Genomic DNA, 26,155 nt, shown 5'->3' on the forward strand with positions numbered 1-26,155 from the left:
GGCTCTGTTCCTTCATTTAAACATCTCTGGCACACGGGAGTTTCACATATAGGTGGTGAATGAATGAATGAATGAATGACAGGTGACCTTTGGTTGAGAAAGGACTTTGGTGGGTGGTCCACGATTAGAATCATAGACTTCCACAGCTCTATTCAGCCAAAATAAATAGTGCTGAATATATTGAGTAAAAATTATGTATGACTGGCTCATTTTATTTACAATATAAATGAATTATTTAAAAAACAATGGTGTGTCTTTTGCTAGGTGTTGATTGGGCAAATCTTGTCTGCTTTAGTTGTTCCAAATTAAAGCATTATTTTACCATTTCATGCTTAAATGAGACCACATGTGCCCTGCCAATTAGAATTACATCACGTCTCTTCCTATTTTATATTTCAGTCTCTTGGATGATATGTGCCTGGATAAGACTGTTACAGAAAGCAATCTTTGAAAATCTGGTGTATCATTCCACCTTATTTACATATATCAAAACATCACATTGTACTACATAAATGTATACATTTATGATTTGTCAATTAAAAATAATATTAGTTTTTTTTAAAAAAGAAAATATGATGCAGTAACTAGTTAATGATTAATGATTCTGTAGTAAGGGCATCAAATCCAAAAATTATTTTTTCTACATCATTTATTATTTTTTTTCCAACTTTTATTTTAGGTTCCAGGGTCCATGTGCAGGTTTGTTACATGGGTATTTATAAATTGCATGTTGCAGGGGTTTGGTGTGCAGATTATTTTATCACCCAGGTAATGAGCATAGTACCCAATGGGTAGTCTTCTCTTCTCTTCTCTTCTCTTCTCTTCTCTTCTCTTCTCTTCTCTTCTCTTCTCTGCTATTCTCTTTCTTTTCTTTTCCTTTTCTTTTCTTCCTTCTCTTTTCTTTCTTTTCCTTTCTTTCTCTTTTCTTTTCTCTTTCTTTTCTTTTCTTTTCTCTTTCTTTCTTTCTCCCTTCCTTCCTTCCTTCCTTCCTTCCTTCCTTCCTTCCTTCCTTCCTTCCTTCCTTCCTTCCTTCCTTCCCTCTTCCTCCTCCTTTCTTTCTTTCTTTCTTCTTTTTTTTTCTTTCAGGAGGTCTCACTTTGTCACCCAGGCTGAAGTGCAGTCTCAGCTCACTACAACCTCTGCCTCCTAGGCTCAAGTGATCCTCCTACCTCAGCCTCTCAAGTAGCTGGGACCACAGATGCACACTACCATGCCTGACTAATTTTTTTGTGATTTTGGTAGAGACAGGGTTTCACCGTGTCGCTCAGGCTGGTCTCAAACTCTTGAGGTCAAGTGATCCGCCCCCCTCAGCCTCCCAAAGTGCATGATTACAGGCATGAGCCACCGTGCCTGGCCCCCAGTAGGTAGTTTTTTAATCCTGACCCTCCTGCCACTCTCCACTCTTGAGTAGACCTTGGAGTCTATTGTTCCCTTCTTTGTGTCTATGTGTATTCAATGTTTTGCTCCCACTTATAAGACAGAACATGCACTATTTGGTTTTCTGTTCCTGTGTTAATTTGCTTAGGATAATAGCCTCCAGCTCCATCCCTGTTGCTGCAAAGGATATAATTTTATCCCTTTTTATGGTTGCATAGTATTCCATGGTGTATATGTACCACATTTTCTTTATCCAATCTGCCATTGATGGGCATTTAGATTGATGTTATGTCTTTGCTATTGTGAATAGTGCTGCAAATAAAATACATATGCATGTGTCTTTATGGTAAAACAATTTATATTCCTTTGGGTATATACCCAGTAATGGGATTGCTGAGTTGAATGGCAGTTCCATTTTAAGTTCTTTGAGAAATCTCCAAACTGCTTTCCACAGTGGCTGAACCAATTTACGTTCCCACCAGCAGCGTATAAGCATTCCCTTGTCTCCACAACCTTGCTAGCATCTGTTATTTTTTTCACTTTTTAATAATAGCCATTCTGACTGGTGTGAGATGGTCTCTCATTGTGGTTTTTATTTGCATTTCTCTAATAATTAGTGATGTTGAGCATTTTTTCATATGCTTATTGGCCATGTGCATGTCTACTTTCAAGAAGTGTCTGATCATGTCCTTTGCCCATTTTTAAATGGGGTTGTTTGTTTTTTGCTTGTCAATTTGTATAAGTTCCTTATAGATTCTGGATATTTGACTTTTGTCGAATGCACAGTTTACAAATGTTTTCTCCCATTCTGTAGGTTGTCTGTTTACCCTGTTGATATTTTCTTTTGCTGTGTAGAAGCTCTTTAGTTTAATTAGGTCCCACTTGTCAATTTTGGTTTTGCTTTTATTGCAAAATTTTGGCATCTTGGTCATGAAATCTTTGCCAGGGCCTATGTCGAGAATGGCATTTCCTAGGTTTTCTTCCAGTGTTTTTATAGATTCATGTCTTATATTTAAGACTTTAATGCGTCTTCAGTTTATTTTTGTATATGGTGAAAGAAAGGAGTCAAGTTTCAATCTTCTGCATATGGCTAGCCAGTTATCCCAGCACCATTTATTGAATAGGGAGCTCTTTTCCCATTGCTTGTAATTGTGAACTTTGTCAAAGATCAGATGTTTATAGGTCTGCAACTTTATTTCTGGGTTCTCTAGCCTGTTCTATTGCTCTATATGTCTCTCTTTGTATAAGTACCATGCTTTTTTGTTACTGTAGCCTTGTAGTATAGTTTGAAGTCAGCTAATGTGATGCCTCTGGCTTTGTTCCTTTTGCTTCAGATTGCTTTGGCTACTCAGACTCTTTTTTGGTTTCATATGAATTTTAGAATTTTTTCTAATTCTGTGAAAGATGTCATTGGTAGTTTGATAGGAATGCATTGACTCTGGAAATTGCTTTGAGCAGTATGGCCATTTTAATAGTATTGATTCTTCCTATCCATGAGCATGGAATAAAAAACCTACCATCACTGGGTGTGGTGGCTCACATCTGTAATCCCAGCACTTTGGGAGGCTGAGGAGGGCAGATCACGAGGTCAGGAGATCGAGACCATCCTGGCTAACACGGTGAAACCCCGTCTCTACTAAAAATACAAAAAATTAGCCAGGCATGGTGGTGGGCACTTGTAGTCCCAGCTACTTGGGAGGCTGAGGCAGGAGAATTGCATGAACCTGGGAGGTGGAGCTTGCAGTGAGCTGAGATTGCGCCACTGCACTCCAGCCTGGGTGACAGAGCGAGACTCTGTCTCCAAAAAAAAAAAAAAAAAGGCAACAACAACAAAACAACAACAACAAAACCCTACCTTCCAGAAAATGCCATGGACCAGATGGATTCATAGCTAACTTCTATCAGATGTATAAAGAAGAGCTGGTTTCAGTACTACTGAAACTATTCCAAAAATTGAGGAGAGGCTGCTCCCTAACTCATTCTATGAGGCCGGCATTGTTCTGATACCAAAACCTGGTAGAGACACAACAAAAAAAGAAAACTTCATGTCAATATCCCTGATGAATGTAGATGCAAAAATCTTCAACAAAAGCCTAATCCTGTAGCACATCAAAAGGCCAACTTACCACAGCTAAGTAGGCTTTATCTCTGGGATGCAAGGTTGGTTCAACATATGCAAATCAATAAATGTGGTTAATCACATAAACAGAACTAAAGACAGAAACCACATGATTATCTCAATAGATGCAGAAAAGGCTTTCAATAAAATTTAACATCCCTTCACGTCAAAAACTCTCGACAAACTAAGCTCTGAAGGAACATACCTCAAAATAATAAGAGCCATCTATGACAAACCCACAGCCAACATCATACTGAATGGGCAAAAGATGGAAGCATTCTCCCTGAGAACCAGAACAAGACAAGAATGCCCACTTTCACCACTCCTATTGAATAGTAGTAGAAGTCCTTACCAGAGCAATCAGGCAAAAGAAAGGAGTAAAGCACATCCAAGTAGAAAGAGGGGAAGTCAAACAATCTCTCTTCAGAGATGATATGATTCTATACCTAGAAAATGCCATAGTCTCTGCCCAAAGGCCCCACCTTCATGACCTCATTACCTCCCATAGGCCCCACCACCTAATGCCATCACACTGGGGGTTAGGATTTCAACATATGAATTTGGGGGAGACACAAACATTCTGTCCATAACAGTAGCTCTTGTTTGCTTACTTCCTACTCAAGGTCCCTGTCTTTAAAACCCACCTCATTTAAACATGAACCACAGAAAAAGATTGTGATCAAAACCCTTACAAAAATGTAACAAGTAAAAAGAGGGAATGAAGTAAATAACATATCAGCAGATAATGAAGACACTGAAGAAAAAAATACAACCAAAAGACAAATGAAACCTATGATGTAATATTACAAAATGAAGTTCAAAGAAAATAAGAAAACTATAAAGCTATGAAAAAGCAGCATATATTTGCAGATTTCTCAAAGAACTTAGAACAGACCTACCATTCAACCCAGCAATCCCATTACTAGGTATATACCCCCCCAAAAATAAATTATTCTATCAAAAAGACACACGCATTCATATGTTCATTGCTGCATTATTCACAATAGCAAAGACATGAAATTAACCCAGATGCCCATCAACTGTGGATTGGATAAAGAAAATATGATACATATACACCATGGAATACTATTCAGCCATAAAAAAGAATTAAATCGTGTCCTTTGCAGCAACATGGATGCAGCCAGAGGCCATTATCCTAAGCAAACTAATGCAGGGACAGAAAACCAAATACTGCATGTTCTCACTTACAAGTGGGAGTTAAGCATTGAGTAAACATGGACATAAATACAGGAACAGTAGACACCATGAACTACTAAGGAGGGAGGCAGTTAAAAAAATGACCTATCAGGTACTGTGCTCACTACCCAGGTGATGGAATCCTTACTCCAAACCTTAGCATCATGCAATATTCCCATGTAACAAATCTGCACATGTACTCCCTGTATCTAAAATAAAAGTTGAAATTTAAAACAACAAAAAGAAGCAGCAGCATAGACCAGAAATGATAAAGTTCTGAAATGCTATAAAACTAACCAACAAGAGTGTGTGAAAAGAGCTTTCAGGGTTGGGTGTGGTGGCTCACACCTGTAATCCCAGCACTTTGGGAGGCCAAGGAGGGAGGATCACCTGAGCCCAGGAGTTTGAGACCAGCCAGGGCAACATAGTGAAACTCCATCTTCTAAAAAATAAAAAACAATTAGGCAGGGCTGGTGGAGTGCACCTGTAGTCCCCGGTACTTGGAAGGCTGAGGCAGGAGGATTGCTTGAGCCCAGGATTTTGAGGCTGCTTTAAGCCATGATCACACTACTGCACTCTAGCCCGAGGAACAGAGTAAGTTCTTGTATCACACACAAAAAGGAAATTTTATGTCTTAAAACAGAGTCAGTGTATTAGTAAGGGTTCCCTAGAGGGACAGAACTAATAAGATTATATATATGTGTGTGTGTGTGTGTGTGTGTGTGTGTGTGTGTGTGTGTATGTGTGTATATATATATATATATATATATATATATATATATATCTCACAAGGTCCCAAAATAGGCTATCTGCAAGCTTGAGGAGCAAGGAAAGCCAGTCCTAGTCTCAAAACTGAAGTACTTGGAGTCCGATGTTTGAGGGGAGGAAGCATCCAGCACGGGAGAAAGATGTAAGCTAGGAGGCTATGATGGGTGGCTGGGAAAAGAGGCTAGTGGTGTCCACAGAACGAGTCATCCTATCCACTTGATTATTAAACTCCCCCTCTGCTTAGGTCACCTGTTGGTGAGCACTCACATGGGATACAAGTATCTTCACAGTTTTTGACCACTCAGAGAGGTCCATCCACATACCTCTTCCCCAAATTTCTTTGTCACCAATTTTCCTATCATGCTTCTTTCAAGTCCCTGACAACCAGCTAAACCTTTGGCTACAGCCCATGAATCAGTATATAATCGCACATCTGGCCATTTCTCCTTCCATGCAAAGTGCACAACCATGTGTACTTCTCAAAGTTCTGCCCACTGGGAAGATTTCCTTTACAGGGATGTCCTAGAAAGGGCTGTAGTGCTATTACTATCCACTTTCAGGTGGTGCCTGTATATTGTGCAGAACCATCTGTGAACCAGGCCCTAGTCTTCTCTTCCTCTGTCAACTGATCATAGGGAACTCTGCATGAAGCCATCGGTGCACGCTTGTGGAGAGAAGGCAGGGCGGCAGGAGTGGAGACCATGGGCTTTTGAGCCACTTCGTCATGTCACTTACTTGTGCTTTCAGGACCTGCTTGAGCTCGATCACGTATATACCACTTCCATTTGATGATGGAATGCTGCTGTGCATGACCCACTTTATGGATAGATGGGTCAGAAAGTACCCAGTTCATGATAGGCAGTTTAGGTCGCATGGTGACTTGATGACCCGTAGTCAAATGTTCAGTTTCCATCAAAACCCAGTAACAGGTCAAGAACTGTCTCTCAAAAGGAGAGTAGTTATTTGCAAAAGATGACAGGGCCTTGCTCCAAAATCCTAGAGACCTCTGCTGTGATTGACCTATGGGAGTCCACCAAAGGCTCCAAACAGCATCCCTATCTGCCACTGACATCTCAAGCACCATTGGATCTACTGGGTCATATGGCCCAAGTGGCAGAGCAGCTTGCACAGCACCCTGGACCCGTTGCAGAGCCTTTCCTGTTTTGGACCCCACTCAAAACTGGTAGCCTTTCAGCTCACTCGATAAATGGACTGGAGTAACACAGTCAGCAAATAAAGAAAAAAATCATTTTGGAAACAAAGACTCAGAGTAACACAAGAATGTATATAAACCATGTAAAGTATAGTAAGGGAAAGAGAAGATAGGAAAAAATGAAACAAACAGAGATAAAATTCCTCTGTGAAAAAGCAAATTTCATCATCTCTATCCTCTTGAATCTTGCTTGATGACAAAACCCACAATGTTTATTTTTCTAAGTTATTTGTTGAAGTTTGATTAATCTTACTCAAAGAGGTTATAGTTAATTAATATTTAAAATATCCAGTTTCAAATAGATATTCCTGAAACCAGTTTTGCATCCATATCCTTCTCAATTCATTTGATAATTTGAAAACATTAACAAAAACATTTTTAATCTGGTTTTCAAAGGGAACATCTGTGCATTATTGTTTGTGACAGTGGCTTTGTTACAGCAAGTGAAACATCTGGAGAGATTTGATTACTTGTCGACAGAAACTTCAATGCAATACATAGGTGAATGATAATGTATTCCCATTGGACTCAAATGAATAAGCCCAGCTGATGGGGTCAACCTAAACTAATATTCTGGAGCACTGCAGTACTTGAACCCTTTTATTCTGAGACATTCCTTGTGGTGAGTCTGCATCTGCAGCCATTTTGGGTACTACCTAACTTGAAAGAAGAATTAAGACCTTTTAGCTGTGGCTTTTACACTGAGTATCAGATGTGGCCCATTCACTCTCATTCTTAGGTTAATTCTCTGCTAGAAACAAAGAAACTCGAAGTCTCAATAATCCAGACAGTTTGAACCCATGTTAATAGCATTTTTCAGTCCTTCTTTTCAATACAGAGTTTCAGTTCACTTGGTTGTTAGAGTTAGTTGGATAGTTAGTTGGATAGCTGTTATTTGCCAAGGAACAGCTTTAGGGCTGCAGAGATCAATAGATGAACAACTAGCTTCTAAGACCACAGAAGATAATTCATTGACCATTCTAACTTTATTACAGCTTAATTAGGTAAATAGTGTAATGTCTGTGAGTGCCTAACAAAGTGCTAGACATGTGCTAAGAATGCAATAAAAATTGAATTTAAGTGTGGCAGACACTACTGGTTATACGCACAAAGGCTATTTCCTCCTCCTTTCTTGATGGCAGAGAATCTCCCTTCCCAGAGATTGAAAATACCAACTTCTCACTTAACAGACTCTCTTGCAGCTAAGGCATGGACTTGTGACCCAATTCTGGCCAATGAGAACTGAGGAGGGGAGCTCCTGGGGAGACTTCTTCCCCAATAAGAAATCCCTCATGGGTGCAGACATCTCTTTTCTTCAGTTGGGCGTTGTTGTGTTTTCATTCAATGTCTAGACCCATGGCAGCCATTTTGCAACCATGAAGGAACAAGCCTAGGTATCCATAAATACCCTGAGGAGGTCAGGGCAGAAAGATGGAGGAAGCCTGGATACTTGGTGTCAGTGTGGAATCACCGAACCAACACTGACACCACCCACCCCTGGATATCTTGGTATATAAAAAATGAGAAGTATCTTTAATGATGAAGCCATTTTGGTTGGGTATTTAGATACATGCAGTCAAAAGCATTAAAACCAATACACTAAAGGAGTGCTCTCATTTTCAAATATCTCAGTAAAACTCAAAATCAGTTTGCCCTTAATGTGCCCCACAAAATGTGCAACAATAAGCTGCCTCTGGGGAAGGGGGTCCTCACCAAACCCTGAGTCCTTTTCCATATTCACCACTGCTCGTCCTCAAATCTTCCACATCCACAAAATGAAGATGGTTTTTGTTTTTCAACTCATTAAGAGTTTATGATAACTGGTAACCTAATTGGTTTGTGGTCCCCAAATTAAAGACACTAGAAAAGATTTTTTTAAGTGGTGGTTTTCCATGTAAGCTCTGCCCAGGCTTTGCTGTAATTTATGAATGTGCTGATAGACTAAAGGACAAAGTGATACGTATCACCAGCAGAGTTCTGAGAGCCTGTATCATGTACATTACCTCCCCATCATCACACAAGTAATAACCATCAAACACACTGGTGAGCGATGAGTGACTCCCTTGCTTCTGAGCTTGTACCCTGTCTTGTACCTGAGCCTGGTGTCCAATAACCTTTGAGGATGACATTTCAAAGAAATCAGAGGCCCAAACAAGAGCAGAACAAACCAGCACAGTGCCTCAAAGAATCCAGCCCAGATTTAAAAGCAATGAACAATTACAGGATATCTGATTAATATTTAATGAAGATGTAAATGATGAGAGTCAATACTGAATTGCTTGGTGAAATCTATTCCAGCAAGAGAAAGCAGCAGTGGTCTGTAGAAGGAGGGGGAACTGTCTTTCTTATTAGTCGTTGTTCTTTAACTTCTCCCCAGCTCTAGCTGAGGCCTGGGCTCAGATTCCCCAAACAGCTGACAGTTGCAGCTAGAGTGAAATCAATCTTATAATCCTCCTAGCCATTTTATTCCTAATTTCCCTCTTTGTATGCCCTTTTTCTCTTTCAGACTGCACTCAGACACAAACTCCTCATAGGGTTTCTGACATCAGATTTGCCTATTGCCAACATTCTGTCTGTCCCTCTGTCAGCTGGGTGTCTGCACTGACGAGAGGGGCATGATGACTCCAAGGCAATTCATCACCTCTGCTATGTGGGGAGAGCTGCTGAGCTCACTTGTGTCAGAAGAAGCTGCCAATTCCTCAGTCAGAGCTTGGGGGTGCATCTGAAGGTGCTGGTCCATGAAATAACACCGGAGAAAGGGAGAAGCCGCCAGAAGCAGTGGAGAGAGAATCGAGGGCTACAGAGTGTAAGTGAAGAATGATGGTTGGCTGTTCAGGACACTCAGCCTTTAAGGGGCCAAAAGATGCCAGGGGCCTGTCTTTATTGCTTGGCCTAGTCTTGGCCCCCCACCCGGAAGAGGCAATAACAGTGTTGAGGGCTGGGAGCAAAAAAAGAAAAAAAAAAAAAAGAGCTTTCGAGGAAAACATTTTCCCCAGCGAACAGCCCCTCCTCCCAACCAAGGTAGGAATTGAAAGATGCGAAATCAAGCCCAAAGGCTTCTTTTCTGTTTTCCCTGTTGGTCTAGGAAAGAGCAGCCTATTTGTCCAACTGGCGGAGAAGGATGCATCGACTTTCCTGGAGCACCAGTCTGCAGAGAACAGCAGCCTGTGGGAACTGGTTCCTCATGCTGGGGGCTTAAGTCCATTCCCAGAGCAGCCAGGCCATCAGCATAAGCAGCATGCAGCCCCCCAGGCAAGCTGCCCAAGTCCCAGAGGACTGGGCTTTCCCTTCTATCATGATGATCACGTCCTCCCCTTGCACATCCCTCTAACCTCTCCTCTGCCTGCTGTAGCCTCATAGAGACTCTGCATAGGGGAATCCCAAGGATGGCTGCTCACATACCTTCTCTCCCTGCTCCAGAATGCTCACCTCAGAGTGGGATGGTGAGAAGAGCTGCTCAGTCACTCTGTCATCACCTTTCAGAGCTGTTGCTTTGCTATCTGGTAGTTCAGCGGGTGCTTTCCTGTCTTAGTCTATTTTATTTGCGAAGACTGATTCAAGGATCTACAGAACTCTCAGTCCCACACTAATTTTTTTCTTTCTCTAAACAGACTTGTGAAGGCTCGAGTGAGGCTACATGTCATCAAAGATGAAATGTTTTGCCTTGCTATGTTAGAAACAGAAACCACTCTAGGTATTTCCTACAGGCTGGGGATAGTACCAGAAGCTTGTTGCATAGGTCCCAGAAGAGTGAGAAGTCGAACAGGGACCCATAAGGCAATACAAAGATTTGCCACAGCAGGAAGTTGCTACCACCCTTAGGACTGGGGCAATGTGGGAGGCAGTGGTGTTACCAGAGATCAGAAGTTAGGGCCGTAGGGCAGAAGCCAGAGATGTAGTGAAGGCTGTCAGGTGGGTGCTGGGACTGTGGGAAGTAGAGCTACCAGATGGAAATTGTACTTGTCTATTGCTGCAGAACAAATGATCCCTAAACTTAACCACTGTAAACAACAAACTTACTAACTTACAATTTCTGTGGGTCAGGAATCTGGGAGTAGCTTAGCTGATGGTTCTGGCTCAGGGCCTCTCCTGAAGCTGTAATCAAGATGTCAGTGGGGCTGCAGTTTTAAGGTTCAACTAAGGGAGGGTCTGCTTTCAGGCTCACTCACATGGATGCTGGCCCGCCTTAAGCCTTTGTTGGCTATTGGTTGAAGACATAAGTTCCTTGTTGCGTGGCCCTCTCCACAGGGCTAATCTCAAGCAGTATGACAGCTTTCTTCCTCTAGAGCGTGAAATCGAGAGAGAGAGAGAGAGAGTATGTGAGAAAGGAAGAGCAAGATGGAAGTCACAGTTGTTTTGTAATCTAATCTTGGAAGTGATATCCCAGTACTTCAGCTATATTGTTAGAAGAAAGCTACTAGGTCCAGTCCGAACACAAGGCATGGATACTAGGAGGCCAGGATCACAGGGGGCTGCATACATAGAAGTGGAGCCAGCTTCAGGTTTTGGGGGGCCTGAAGCTTACATGATCTTGGGAACCCTTTTTAAGAAAAATAATAAAAAATTACAGGTACAGAATTACACGCAGGTCTATCAACTGGTGAATGTTTAAACAAAATGAGAACTATCCAGACAATAAAACATTATTCGTCAATATAAAGGAATGAAGTATCAGTATATGCTAAAATGTGGATGAACCTCAAATACATTCGGCTCAGTGAAGAAAACCAGTCACAAAAGACCACGTTCCACTCATATGAAGTGTCCAGAATAGGCAAATCCACAGAGACAGAAAGTAGATTAGTGGTTCCCAGGGCCTAGGGTTGAGAGCCAGGATTGACTGAAAACAGACACGAGAAAACTTTTGGGGGTGATGGAAATGTTCTAAAACGGGATTGTGGTGATGGTGATGCAACTCGACAAATTTACTAAAAACCGTTGAACCATATCCACTTCCAATGGATGAATTTTATGGTACGTAAATTATATTTCAATAAAGCTGTTAAAAAATGATACACACAGGGCATTGGAAGAGGTCTGCGCAAGTGAGGGACCCTGGAGCTTCAGCTTCATCAACTTTTCAGGAAATTTGTCTCCGTGGAGGAGACATAGCTATTGCAGAGATGCTGCCTGAGGCAGTGAGGGGGTGGGGAGATCACCTTGCTTCTTCCCTGTTTTCTCCCTCCAGTCTTCTGCCTGTGCTTTCTATTGGCTCAACCTTCCCAGAAGCCAGGGAAATGGAATGCCTTGTGATACAGAGTGGAGGATACAAAAAGGTGGGAATAGATCTGAGAGCAGAGGTGAATGATGGGCTCATGGGCTAAACCCTGCAGTGATAGCTCCACGCCCACATGCTAAGACAGCTTGGAATGACTCTACCTTTTGGTGTGAGAGATGTCTTGAGAAGACCTCCAGATGACGCCTGTGTTGAATGAAGGCCTAAGCTGTTGATTATTTGTCATCAAACATTATGGGATGCTGGATTTGTCAGTTAGCTTGCCACTCACTGGTCACCTGAAGGCTCAAAATCATTTAGTCATGCATATGTATGAATGAAGGGATGGCGAGCAGGCTGTGAGGGGTAAGAGGCGAGGGATGATGAAATAACTCATGGAAGAAGAATATATTGAAGATGTTAAATATTCAATATTGAATGTATTGTCTTGGCTGCTTTTCTCTCAACGCCTAGAAGCAATGGGTACTAAAGGCAAAGCAGTGGGCGCAGTCGGCTCCAGGTACAGGTAAAAAGAGGACACATTTTTCTGTGAAGAAATTACAAACAACACTAAAACCAACCACAAATTGGTCTCTTTTTTCTTGTTAGCGTGTCTAAGCAATTCTAAACAATGTCAATGATAAAATACTCCTCCTTCACCTCCAAAATACCTTTTTGGATTAAGTTCTACAATTGCAGAGGTTACCGCTGAGTTTTCAAGAACATATGTAAGTTTCAAATTGGCATATTTTCATGACTTACCCTTTAATAAAGTGTTTTCTGCATGGACGATAATGCAGAGAACCCCCAATCATAGAGCAGCCTGCTGTACTACGTGGACTCAGCCACAATCCATTCAATTCTAGAGTAAGTTCATGTGGGTTCAGAATCATTTGAACTCACTTCAGATGCAATTTGCCTCTCCATTTGCTGTGGTGCTTACATATTCCTACATTTAAACTGTAGCTTTGAAATCACAATGAGAGGACAGTGACTGAAAAAAAAAAAAAAAAAAACGAAACAGTACTTGAGATGCTTCAATCTGTCATTCAATGTGCACATCACTCATGGAATCTTGTGGTGTTCACTGAATTGAACATGTTTCTTCATGTGGGTTCCCCCTCCTTAAAATACATTACTGTAAATAAAAATATTAATTCAGTTTATTTTTCCTTTTTGGTACTGTAATATTTATTTTTATTTTGCTTTTTCCTGGTGTGAAAGTTTAATAAAAAATATTTTCACTATCTGTGTTTCTCTGAGACTGTTACAATTATTACTTTCATTTCGTGATTGTTACTGAAAATGATTTTGTTATATGAGGAAGGGAGTGTTAAAAATAATCTACTCTGGATGTCAAATATGCTAGGTATGCTACTGCTTAAAATAAAAAAAGAAAACCTGTCTCCATAAATATGAAAACTGAGACTCAAAGATGTTAAGAAAATTGCTTAAAATTACGCAAGTAGTGAGCTATAGACCAGCCATTCTAACAAAGATTGTACAGTCAATATATTGCACATAGGCTTAGTACATAGGAACTCATTTAATACTAACAGCCATATGAATGGAGAACATCCCCATTTTGCAAGTGAGGGAATTAAAGTGCAGAGAGGCTAAATGACTTGCCCAAGTTCCCACAGCTAGTACTATGGCAGAACAAGGATTTGAACACTGGTAGTAATGCTCTGGATACTACCTGTGTAATCTTCACACTGGGCTTCCTCATCAACCAAGGTCCACTTTGAAGGCCGTGCTCAGCTCTCATGTCAGCTGCAGCTGAGCAACTTAGACCCACTTGCAGCTGCTCTGTCCTCTTCCACCATCCTCTCCCATGTTTAAGGATATCACCCAGCAGATGCATGTGGGGGATTTCTAAGAGCAAAAATTGCAATATGCTCTGAATTCATTTCAGCTTGGTTGTTTTCCAAAGACTTTGAGAAGGGAAGAATGGAAAAGAAGACTGACTGTTTCGAAATAGGATCCATGGCATTCCAAGATATATTTAACTCCTGTAGGCATCTTTGCGAGCTTTAATAAAGTCTGAAGAAAACTGCTTATTGCTGCCACCACAGGTAATACTGACCCACAACACTAGATGGCAAAGTGGTGCTACGTTACTGTGTTGTGATCTGAAAGAGCCTGGTGTAAGTCTTCCAAAAAAATCCAAATCTACTGGGCTTTTTTTCTCTTTTTAATTTCTAAATTTATTTTAGGAAAACAAAGTTCTATGTGAAGTTAACAACTTACTTAAAAAAAAAAAAACATTGTTTAGAAATGCCCTATTTTGAATCGTCCAAGTCTTTCAGGCTCTCTCAAGTAGGTAAATATATGTCTTCTTGCCTAATGGCCATCTGGTCAAAAGCTACCACTTAATTGATCAGATAAAAAAGGGAGGATAACATAAGATAATAGAGATAGTATGAAATGTACTTTCAAAAGCTGCATGTTAACATAAATGTGACAAATGTATATGGCGCAGATGTCATCTGGCATGGCCTCTTCTGTTTAAATAAACTTAGAAGCAAATAACAAATTGGACACACTGCTGTTCATTTCATTCATTCAAAAATAAGCAGCTTTTATGTACAAGGCAATCGTAAGCAGCACATAACACCAAGAGTTCTACTCTGGCATTTAAGAAATCTGTGTTCTAGATGGGGGCAAAAGACAAATGCACCAATACTGTTAACAGCGCCTGAATCATTCTTTCTCCAGAGCCTCATGGTGAGAGCTGCTGATTTCCCCCTCCTTTCTTCCTCGCAAGCCTTGGGACCACCCAAGATCCTGACCGGGGCAGACAGTATATCAACATATTAAGACTGGGCTCCATGCAGCAAGGGCTCAGGGCTGGGTTTGTATTGCTTTCTGAATTGTCTTGGCAACTCAAATCTAGCATATTGCCTGCGTTATCAGAGGTGCCGAATAACCGTTAGCGAGAGACAGGAATCCGTGTGCGTAGCCACCAAAGGAGAGAATTTGTCTAGGATGTTTTCTAGAACTTTGCCATGGGCAATGAAGAGAGGGTGGATGTTACTGGCATAGAGTAACATCAGCAAAGGCGCAGAGGCAGAGAACTCCTTCCTGGCTGGGGAAGTCTGCCATGGTTAGAGCAGTGATCCTTAAAGGGTGAGAGTGTTGCTCTCCCCAGCAGTATCAGCATCTCCAGAAACTTGTTATAAATGCAAATTTTAGGCTTCACCTCAGACCTAGGAAATCAAAAAGTACTGGAGTAGGGGACCTGGCCATCTCTGTGTTAACAAGCCTTCCATGTGATTCTAATACAAGCCCAAGGTCAGAACCACTGGGTTAGGGTGTAGGCCTTGCCAGGGAGGGTTGATAAACAAGGTGAAGTACATAGGTGTTAGACCTTGAAGGGTCTTGTGCTAAGGAGGCTTTTTTTTTTTTTTTATTGTTTGTTTTATCTTGCAGGCAATGTTGAGAGTTTCTAAGCAAGAAAGTGACCAGAATGCGCTTCACTTCAAAACTGTTGCTCTGGTGATGACATCGAGGAGGATGTGGAAGGAGGGAAGATATCCTCCTTCTGGACAATTCTAGCTTCTCTTCTCTCTTCACCTCAAAGCTCTGCCCTTGGATCTCTTCTCTTCTCTTTCTATAGCCTTATCTTCGGGTGACCTCACCCACTCTTCTGGTGTCAGCCATCCCCCTCAGCAGTTGATTTCTAAACCTCTTCTGCCTCTATAATCTTTCTTTCACCAAGTGGACCGACTGGCTCAACTTCCTGGATGTCCAGCTGTCATTTTACCCAAAACACAGCCAAATATTAATTCATCATCCACAAACTAGAGTTTCCCCTCCTGGTTTCTTTACTTCTGTTAATGCCATGGCTGTCTACATTGCCATTTAGGCTACAGCTGCCGGTAGGATCACCCTCAAATCTTCTTCAAGCACCAGACTCAGTTAACCACTTCCTATTCACCATCCCAGGAGTCCTTGGCACATTCTTTTATCCCAACATATTGACATGTTTTCAGTGTTTGAGGGTAAACATCTTAAGGGAGAAAATGGGCTTCATTTATATTTGCATCACATTGGCACCCATCAGAGATAGGGTAGAAAATGGATGTTTAAAGGAGTAAATTCTTCCCCTTAAAGCTGAGGGAGAAAAACACATCAGAGAAGAGTAGAGAGATGCCTGAAATGCCAATGGACACAGGGGCTGCAAACCCCATAGATGCTATAGATGGTCCCTGGTAAACCCTTAAAGCCAGGTGGAGATTGGTTGTGAGGAAATAGAATTAGGTTACAAGGAATTATCAGAGAGAATAGGTATTGAAGCAGAGGGAACAGGTGTAGATTAAGCTTTCTAGAAGCCTGGGGAAGATAGGAAGGGAGATGGACTAGTATTTCACAGAAGGAAGGTAAAGGGAATATTTGGGGGCAGGGATATTTTGGGGGTATTATTCGTTCTTAAAGATAGAGGAAATGTGAATATGCAATTCAATAAAAATAAAAAAATCAGCAGGGTGAGAATGACTTAGGATGACAGGGAAGGGTCCAGGAAGAGCTCAAGCATCACAAAGAGGGAGAAGTAGATGAGATCATGGACACAGAAGAAGGGGCTGGCCTAGGAGTAGGAGATTTGACTAACAGACATTAGCAGGTGTGCTGCATTTGTAGTTTGTAAGCGTGCCTTCTCTGATATCAGTGAGGAGAAGGTGTATAAAGATCCAGAGATATTGAAGCTACGAGGATGAAAAGTCAGCAAGTTCACATGGATGCCTGTGTTGGTGAAGACAGATAAATGAAGGCAGGAAGAATTTGGTGGCCTTGGGGAGAGTGGAAAATGTTTAGAACAAACATCTAGAATTTGATAGACAGTGAGCAACAGGCCCCAAACACAAGCTTGCAAGCTTTTTGATTTTTTTTTTTTTTTTGCCTGCCTCCAAAATATTCCACCTGAGAGATGGGGAGACTGGGCTACCCATACCCCACACCTGGCAGTCATTGATTATTTCCTCTGCCCCCAGGGGTCAACCCTCTCTCATGGGCCAAGCACAGGGGATTCCAACCGCCTGACGACAATCCCCTCATAAAGATGTAGGTACTGATCATTGGAAATGAGGCTGAGGTGCATGGAAATGTTCTATGGATCAGATAGGTTATGGGCCAAGCACCAGTGGCATGTGCTACGTAGTCATTGTGCTTCCTGGCTTGACTTTGTAAGTGGTATTGAAAAGGTTCCATGGGATCTGGGATTTTCTTTTGGATAACTGGAAGAAACGATGGAGCAGAAGCATCTGGAGAGGCCTGGAATGACACTTCTCAGTCTACCCTAGCAGTTTCCAAGCTTTGCCCACACTGGTCCCACTGCCTGTCTGACGTTTGCTCCTTCCCCTGACTGTTGAAAGCCTTCCCATATTCAAGACCCAGGTCAAAAGTCATTTTCTCTCTGAAATCTTCCTTGACCACCACCTTCGACCTTCCCTAAGCACAACTGTTCCCCAAAATAAGAACATTTGTGTAGTGCTTTATAGTTTAAAAGCAATTGCACATACCTTTTTCTATATACATTATGTTAATTAGTCCCCCTCTCTCCTCTGCAGTTCTTTGGCATTCTGTTCATTACAGGAATGCAATGCTTTATTGATTTATATTTTAAGAAAAAAACACCTAGATCTTCATTTTGTCTACCAGGCAGTGAATTTATTAAAAGCCAGAGTCACATCCAACCCACCTTCATACCCATCTCTCTAGCATAGCACCAAGTCCATATTAGAAACTTAAAAGTATAAATTGAATTAAATGAATGAATCTTTATTTAAAATATATACTTACAACAAGCCCTGTCTTCAAGACCCAGTTCGATGACAATTTGTTCTTATCCCCCACTAGTAATATCTTCTCCAGATTAAACAAACATAGTTCCTTCTACATTCAACCCAGAAAAATCTTTTTGTTCTTCAGGTTTCAAAGTGACTTTGTTCAGACTTCTCAAAATTATTCTTATATCTTTAAAGTTAGGGATTCAGAAATGGCCCTGGTGAATTCTGAACTATCAATACTTCTAGGTACATCAATACTTTCTGGTGAATAACTCTGAACCAATTATTCTTGGTTTGGCACAGGTTTTGGGTGTGTTTTGGATCGATTTTATTTCTATTTAGTAAAATATATTAATAGGTACAACAAGGTTCTTGCCCCTAAATTCAGTTAGTATTATTCTTCATTGTTAAATAGTGAGGGCTTCTATCTTGAATGGCATAGTAGAAGACCACTTTTTTTCTTAGGATCAGCCAGAGTAAATTATAAATAGGCAGTTTAGTTTTAAGTGCATGCCAGTGATTTTGATGTGTAGCCAACTCAGGATCCTCTGCTTAACCCACAGCATCCACATGGGAAAGAAAACAAACAGAATGACCTCCTCAAGTCTAGAAATACTGGGCAGGTTGCCCTAATCCAAACTTCACCTACAGTTTCCTTCAATTTGTGGGACTTCCAGCAAGAAGAACATGGTAGAAACCATGTTTTAGCACTGTGAATACCACTTCACTGATGACTGTTGATATAGTTTGGCTCTGTCTCCACCCAAATCTCATCTTGAATTGTAGCTCCCATAATCCCTACATGTTGTGGGAGGAATCCAGTGGGAGGTAATTGAGTCATGGGGGTGGTTACCTCCATGCTGTTCTTGTGATAGTAAGTGAGTTCTCATGAGATTTGATGATTTCGTAAAGGGTTTTTCCCCCTTTGCTCAGCACTTCTCTTTCCTGTGGTCATGTTAAGAAGGATGTGTTTGCTTTCCCTTCCGCTATGATTGTAAATTTCCTGAGGCCTCCACAGCCATGTTGAACTATGAGTCAATTAAACCTCTTTCCTTTATAAATTACCCAGTCTTGGGTATGTCTTTATTAGCAGCATGAGAACAGACTAATACAGCCGCCATGTTCTGAAAGCCATTTCTAGTTCTCCTTCTCACTGTTGAGATCTGCTGGGAAATAGAAATTGTGGTGAAAGCGTGCAGTGTTTCCTAAACTGAGCTACACATGAGGATAACTGTATGTATTAAAAGTATGGATTTCCTGGACCTCACTCCCCTCAGATACTGATTCAGTTGACCTGAGGTTTGACTGGAGAATATATATATTGATTATCCATTTAAAGTTGTTTCATATATATATGAAATATATATTTCATGGTATGTGTATATATGTATAATATGTATATATATAAGTGTGACTAAGTGACAAGTCAAGTAACACTATGTCAATCAAGTCCCCTCTCCTCCATTTGATATTTGACCACCTAACATACACACACACACACACACAAAAAAAAAAAACACCATGAAATATATGTATCATATATACAGTATATCATATATCACCACGATATATGTGTGTGTGTGTATATATATAGATATAAGATTGTCTAAGATTGAAATCTCTCAGAAGCAGATCCTGAGGCGGGAATGTGAGAGCACGCAGTTTATTTGGGAGGTAATGCCGGGAAGCACTGATGGGGAGTGAGGAAGGGGAGAAAGCCAATAAAGCATTCACTCAAGATTTTCACCTCAGGACACAGGTAATATGGGATATTTTTCAACTTCAATTGTTAACTCTCCGGCACTTCCAGGTTGGCAAATAAGTGAACTAAGGTGGCTCTGGCAACCAGAGAAAGTCCAAAGACAAAGAGTTGCAGCTGTGTTCAGTTGAGGGCCATCTGGTTGACTTACACAGAGATGGTGAATGTCCAGGTGGGGCACTAACAGTGTCTGCTACAACAAGCATTCCTGATGTTTTTGGATATAACCAAGGCTCAAAGTAGACCAGATTTGAGTAATTTCACTAGGATTTTATGCAAAAACCCAATAGTTTTATTTGCTTTTTTTTTTTTATGATCCTGCTGATCAAACTCCCTCTTCTCAATAACCATTAACAAAGATAACAACTCCTGCCTTTTACGTTGAAATGGATTTCAATTCACTCTGAAATTTAAGCTACAATATTTATTATCAAACAACTTGTGTGAGCAATGCATAGCTGACTTGAAATGGCTTGAATTAGAAAAAAAGAAAAAAGCATAGGGTCTTATCATTTGCAAGAGAGGAAGAAGAAAAGAATCATAGTCCACAGTGAGGTGTCTAAATTGTCTCAGTAGTTATGAAATGAAGAACATTGATACTTTCTATGCATCAAGACTGCTTGAGATGCCTTCCAGCTGCAGCATTGGGACCTTAATAAACGAACCATATTATGTTTATACTTTACTGTTTAAGTAATGCTATTTCACTCTATGTAAAGCCACTTAAAACACCAGTGGAAACGCATGCATGGACCATGAAACAACTTTAAATGGATAATCAATTTTTATCACATATTGAGGGTTAGACTGGTATATCTGAGTGAATTATGAAAGTCTGTATGTGCTCTGGCTAGGAGTGTTTGCATACCAAATCTTTGTCTTTGTTACAAAACCAATGTATTGTGAGGTAGTTGGGAGTTTCCAAAATCTAACACTGAAAAACTCTTTTCTTTATGAAATAATTTTTCAGAACTTTGAATACACTGGTGTATTTCAGATGTCAGAAACTTAATTACTTTGTATGACAATACGGGGGGTGTGTTCAATACCCAAGACATCAAAAAGAAGGTATGACCAGGGTGAACATGAACTTACTGATGAAAGTCTGGAATGCACAGTCTACTGTAAAACTTACAGGGTATGGTTTTGGAAGAAACATGAAGAACTCGTCTATGCAGTAACTAGTAAACACATGGAACTCATTATACTCACTAAGCTGGGCAGGATGAGAAGGTAAATGTGGTCAAGGCAAATTTAGATAAATTCACTGATAACAGAACCATAACTGTTCACTGAGGGGAAATTAGGCAGGTTCAGGTTACATCCCTAGCCTCTGAGGATGATGTCATGGATACAAATTGCCACATTCTTTGAAAGCGTTGGTATCACCTTCAGAGATAGCACAAGGTTGGTGGACCACTCATCTGACAAATTGTGACATTATTTATATTCACTAGAGGATGTTGAAAATGTCATAAAACCTGAGTGCCTTTAACCACGAAAAAGCCATCAGTTCTTTGATCACCCTACTTCCTTGGAACACTTGCCCCTGCTTTTCTGGTCCCAAAGCTGAATGAGGTGAAGAATGTGCCCTGTCACCATTACCCTCCACTACACATCCCACAAAGTACACACCAACTGTGAACTAAGATTTCCTAAAGCACCTTCCAAATCAATGTTACCCTCTATTTGTAAGTAAGGACCCAGAATTATAAGGCAATAGGCCAATCTTAACTCTTTAATAAAGTGGTTCATACCTCATCCAAATATTCATTAATTCAGCACATTCAACCATGTTCTAAGCACTAAGCTAGATTCAAGATAGAAACTCCTGCCAACATATTCTAATTATCAGTTGGTTTCACTTTTAACCAGCATTGTGTGAAGTGTGACTAGGTGACAAGTCAAGTAACACTATGTCAATCAAGTCCCCTCTCTTCCATTTGATATTTGACCACCTAACACACTCATATACTCAGGCACAACCACAGGGGATACACATATTCCTTAAATCTGAATCTTCATATCATGACAGGTTTATATCAAGAGTTCTGATGTTATAAAATATGATATTGCACATGTGACAATTTTAACCTATATTAATTGATTCCATTAAGTCTTGGATTTTTTTAAACCAGTCTGTGTGCTGAAATGAATAAACACATGTACTAATGTAAAATACTCTTACATGAGAAAGAACATTCTGGTTTTGTTTTGTGTTATCATTCACACAGATCTTTTCTAACCTATGTTATTTTTCAAGATGTTCATGACTCTCTGAGAATTTATTTTTATTACTTGTACCCCCTTATGACTTTCAGGTGAAGTAGAAGAAGGAGGAGGAGAAGGAGGAGGAAGGGGAGGGTAAGAAGAAACTTAAAGAGATTGAATTGGGAGGCCAAGGCGGGTGGATCACCTGAGGTCAGGAGTTTGAGACCAGCCTGGCCAGCATGGCGAAATCCTGTCTCTACTAAAATACAAAAATTAGCCGGGTGTGGTGGCGGGCACCTGTAATCCCAGCTACTCTGGAGACTCAGGCAGGAGAATTGCTTGAACCTGGGAGGTGGAGGTTGTAGTGAGCCAAGATCGTGCCACTGCACTCCAGCCTGGGTGACAGAGGGAGACTCTGTCTCAAAAAACAAAACAAACAAACAAACAAACAAAAAACAGAGAGATTGAATTTATCATCAAAGATGAAATGACTTGTGCATAACAAATCAACAAATGTCTTAGGACAAAACTCCATTTTCAGTGATAAACATATCAAGCTCATTTAAGAAGTTAATGATTATAGCATTTATTTAATTCATATTAAATTCATTACAAATACATTATAGGTTTTGGTTTAGGAGAAAAATAATTAGAAATTTTCCACTTTAAAAAGTTGCTACTAGATGCTATAATCTGGGATACATTATAAAAATCCTGTTAAATCAAGAAATACTTTGAGGACAAAAATAATGCATGAAAAGTGTTTTAAAAATTAAAATTAAGATAGCTCCTTCCTGCTCAGTAAATGTCATAGCAAAGGAGCAAAATTATATTTCACTTACTTTCAGTAAAACCTGGAACACCTGCCTTTGATGCAAAATTGGCATAGAATATAAAAAAAATGCAAAGAAATGAAAAAATGTGAAAATATAAAAATGATTGGCTGTGAAGTATAACTTTCTAAAGGTTTTTATATTCCTGCATCAGATTTTTAAACTCTTAGCCAAATTTACAAAGATATCTCAAAAGTAAATAATAGCAAGTAAATATATTCATTAATTTGTTTAAAAGCACTTTTAAGTACCTAAATGTCTTATGTATTAAGTAGTTTATGAGAGTAGTTGAAGGAAGGTAACAAAAGAAGTTACGAAATATTTTTAAGTTGTAATTAAATTGGGAAGCAAAACATACAAAACAATCAGAAAATTATAAAACAATACATTAATAAGGAAAAAATAAAATAATATAGCATAATCTGTATACATAAATGCAGAAAGAACATAGATAAAAGTGTCTGTTTCAGTTTAGAAAAGTAATTTAAGTACCACAGTAACTAGTCAGATAAAAAATGCATTGCATATCCATATACTCTAAATACACGCAAACATAGACACATACACATAATTAAACATTTGTATTACTTCCAGATTATAATGGTAATCAGATATTTTTCTAGTTTGCATTGTATCCTCTCTGGTTTTTATTTTTTAATTCTCTAGTTGGAGTTTGATAGTAATGTTCAGTAGTAATCAATAAATCGTGGCTGGGCATGGTAGCTTTCGCCTGTAGTCCTAGCTACTTGGGAGGCTGAGGTGGGAGGATAACTTGAGCCCAGAAGTTTAAGTCTGCAGTGAGCTATGATCACGCCACTGCACTCCAATCTGGGCGACAAAGCAAGACCCTGTCTCAAATAAACAAACAAAAACCCGAACAAATAGTAAATTAAGAGAAAATAGCAAATAATCTTCCTAATGGTGAAATCCCCATATATCCTTGAAATGAAATTTGGCTTTGTCTAATTCATATAAAATTCCTTACATATTTGTTTCCAATTATTCTACATTAAGTAAAATATGCAATATTGCTATGTTCTACCCAAATATTCTTCTCCCTCACGTATCTAAATCCTAACACATCTATAACACTCGTTTGATGAATAATAACATTTCAGTGCACTAGGTAATACATATGTTTTTTATTTGCCACAAAGAACTGTGTTTCCTCAACTGATTTATGTACCACCTGGACAAAATTATTTTTATTATGGTTTATTTCATTTTCTTCAGCATCCACAACTGAAAAATACTTGTAAACTGCCAATGACACAATGATAATGTAAAAAAAATAAATAAATAAAATAAAAAAGAACAGTCTTGGAATTCAAAAGCAAAACTCCACATTTCTTCAGAGAAACCCAATGAAAAATGTAGCTGCAACAATTTTAAACTAGCAAATTCAAAGTAAAATCAAACAGCAGCCTATCTTTTTGCTGTGTTCCCTTATGGACAACTACATAAAATTCACAGGCAGTCCCAAAGTCTTTGAAAACAGAGATAACCATTTAGGTTTAGAGTCTGCATAAGGGATTTATAAAGAAACTATCCAAATCATAAAAAAGGTCATGAAATAATAACAAAGAATGTTAATGATATTTTCTAATCATATGACTTCATTTCTTGAATTATACTTCATCTAGAACCTGAGAAAAAGTACAAGGAAACTTCTCCTGTTTCTAAGTTAAAAGTACTCCTTCACAGATCATTGTAGGTATATTGTCTTGACGACTTCTACTTAATTTTCTTGATAACATTTAAACCAACTCAATTGCAACATGTTGAAGCCAGCAATTCACAGGATGTTTGGGAAACATCTCAGATGTTTGAGGCCATTTGCGTAATGAATATAACATGGACCCATTTCATTCCTCCTTTCCTGGAATTACTTTGAATTTCAAACATTTGTTAGCCATTAACTATACTTTGCATCTAATACTTCATATGTGTATAATGCATTTTAGAGTCCACACGTAAAACTAACTTATTTGTGATCCTATACCTATACTAACGGTCCTGCACAACAACCACTAATGTCAATCTCCCCTCTCCCTACACTTGCATCTGAACAATTAATTCTAACTTGAGCTAAACAGATCAACAGGACTGTTTATCCAAAGATACTTTCTGTGCCTTTCAAAGTAACCCAAGTAAGGTTCTCAAGGAATTTCTCTGAAAGGTTCATTGTTTATTTTTCTATCTAAGTCAGCATTTGCATTACTATAAGCCCTCCTTCAAAATTTGGTGATACTTCAGTTACTTTTGAATGATTCTGTGAAGTCAACCAAAATAGACATGTTCATTTGCTAATGAACAGGCCCCTAAAAATAGGCCATAGCACATACACACACAGTCACAATGTAGGTATTTCTTGACTCAGAAATTACTAACTTATGAATATCCTTATGGATACAGATAGCTAACCAACTTACAAATAACGTTGTGGGTTGCCTTAAGAGTCTTTTCTAGACAGGGCACGGTGACTCGCACCTGTAATCCTGGGACTTTGGGAGGCCAAGGCAGGTGGATTGCTTGAGCCCAGGAGTTCCAGACCAGCCTGGGCAACATAGTGAAACTCCATCTCTACAAATTAGCCAGCCCTGGTGGGCCACACCTGTAATCCCAGCTACTTGGGTAGCTGAGGCACGAGAATCGCTTGAATCCGGGAGGTGGAGGTTGCAGTCAGCCGAGATCACGCCACTGCACTCCAGCCTGGGTGACAAGAGCGAGATTCTCTAATGCCCAGTTTTATTCTCTCCTCTGACCAATCCATAGACTTTGTGGAGGGGAGGGTGAGGTGTTCTGAATTATACCAAATAACATACACATTTGTAAATTGTGGATTTACAAAGTAATTTGCAAAGTAATTATACATTATGCCCGCCCCTATGCACACATACACTCATATACATGCTCACAGAGTCGAGGCTCTATGTGTGATCTCTATAAACACTCACATGCAGACAGAGTATCTCCATGTGCATTATGAATTACCTATAGCTTCTAGAGCAGGTGCATCCAATCTTTTGGTTTCCCTGGGCCACACTGGAAGAAGAAAAATTGTCTTGGGCCACACATAAAATACACTAATACTAATGACAGCTGATGAGGAAAAAAAAAAAAGTCGCAAAAAAATCTCATAATGTTGTAGGAAAATTTACAAATTTGAATGTTGGGCCACATTCAAAGCCGTCATGGGCCACATATGGCCCATGGGCCGCAGGTAGAACAATCTTGTTCTGGAGCCTTCCAGATACATTACACACAACGGATTTGGAACCAGCAGTATAGAGTAACTTATATAATCTAGTTGGGAGCTGCAAGCTAGTTCCCAGAATTGCGTAGCCTAACCCACATAACAGCCAGTATACTCTGCTGGATGGCTTGAGTTATTTCTCAGCATCCCCATAACAAAAGTGATTTTTTTCCTGTGGACAAGCCAAACAGAAAATTCTCTCTCATTTCTCTACTGAAGAGTGAATTTATTTTACATTTATTGAGAACGTACTGTGCTCAAAGCTGTGTTGCTTATGGAAAAAGAGGACAGACACACACACACACACACACACACACACACTACAAGACCAAGGTGAATATGGTAACTGCTATCAGGAATGTCCAAATGGAAATAAGAATGTAGAGGCAGGAGATATTACTTTTGATCAAGGAGTTCAAGA

This window comes from Macaca thibetana, chromosome X, assembly GCF_024542745.1.
Source record: "Macaca thibetana thibetana isolate TM-01 chromosome X, ASM2454274v1, whole genome shotgun sequence".
In the NCBI taxonomy this organism is placed as follows: Eukaryota; Metazoa; Chordata; class Mammalia; order Primates; family Cercopithecidae; genus Macaca; species Macaca thibetana.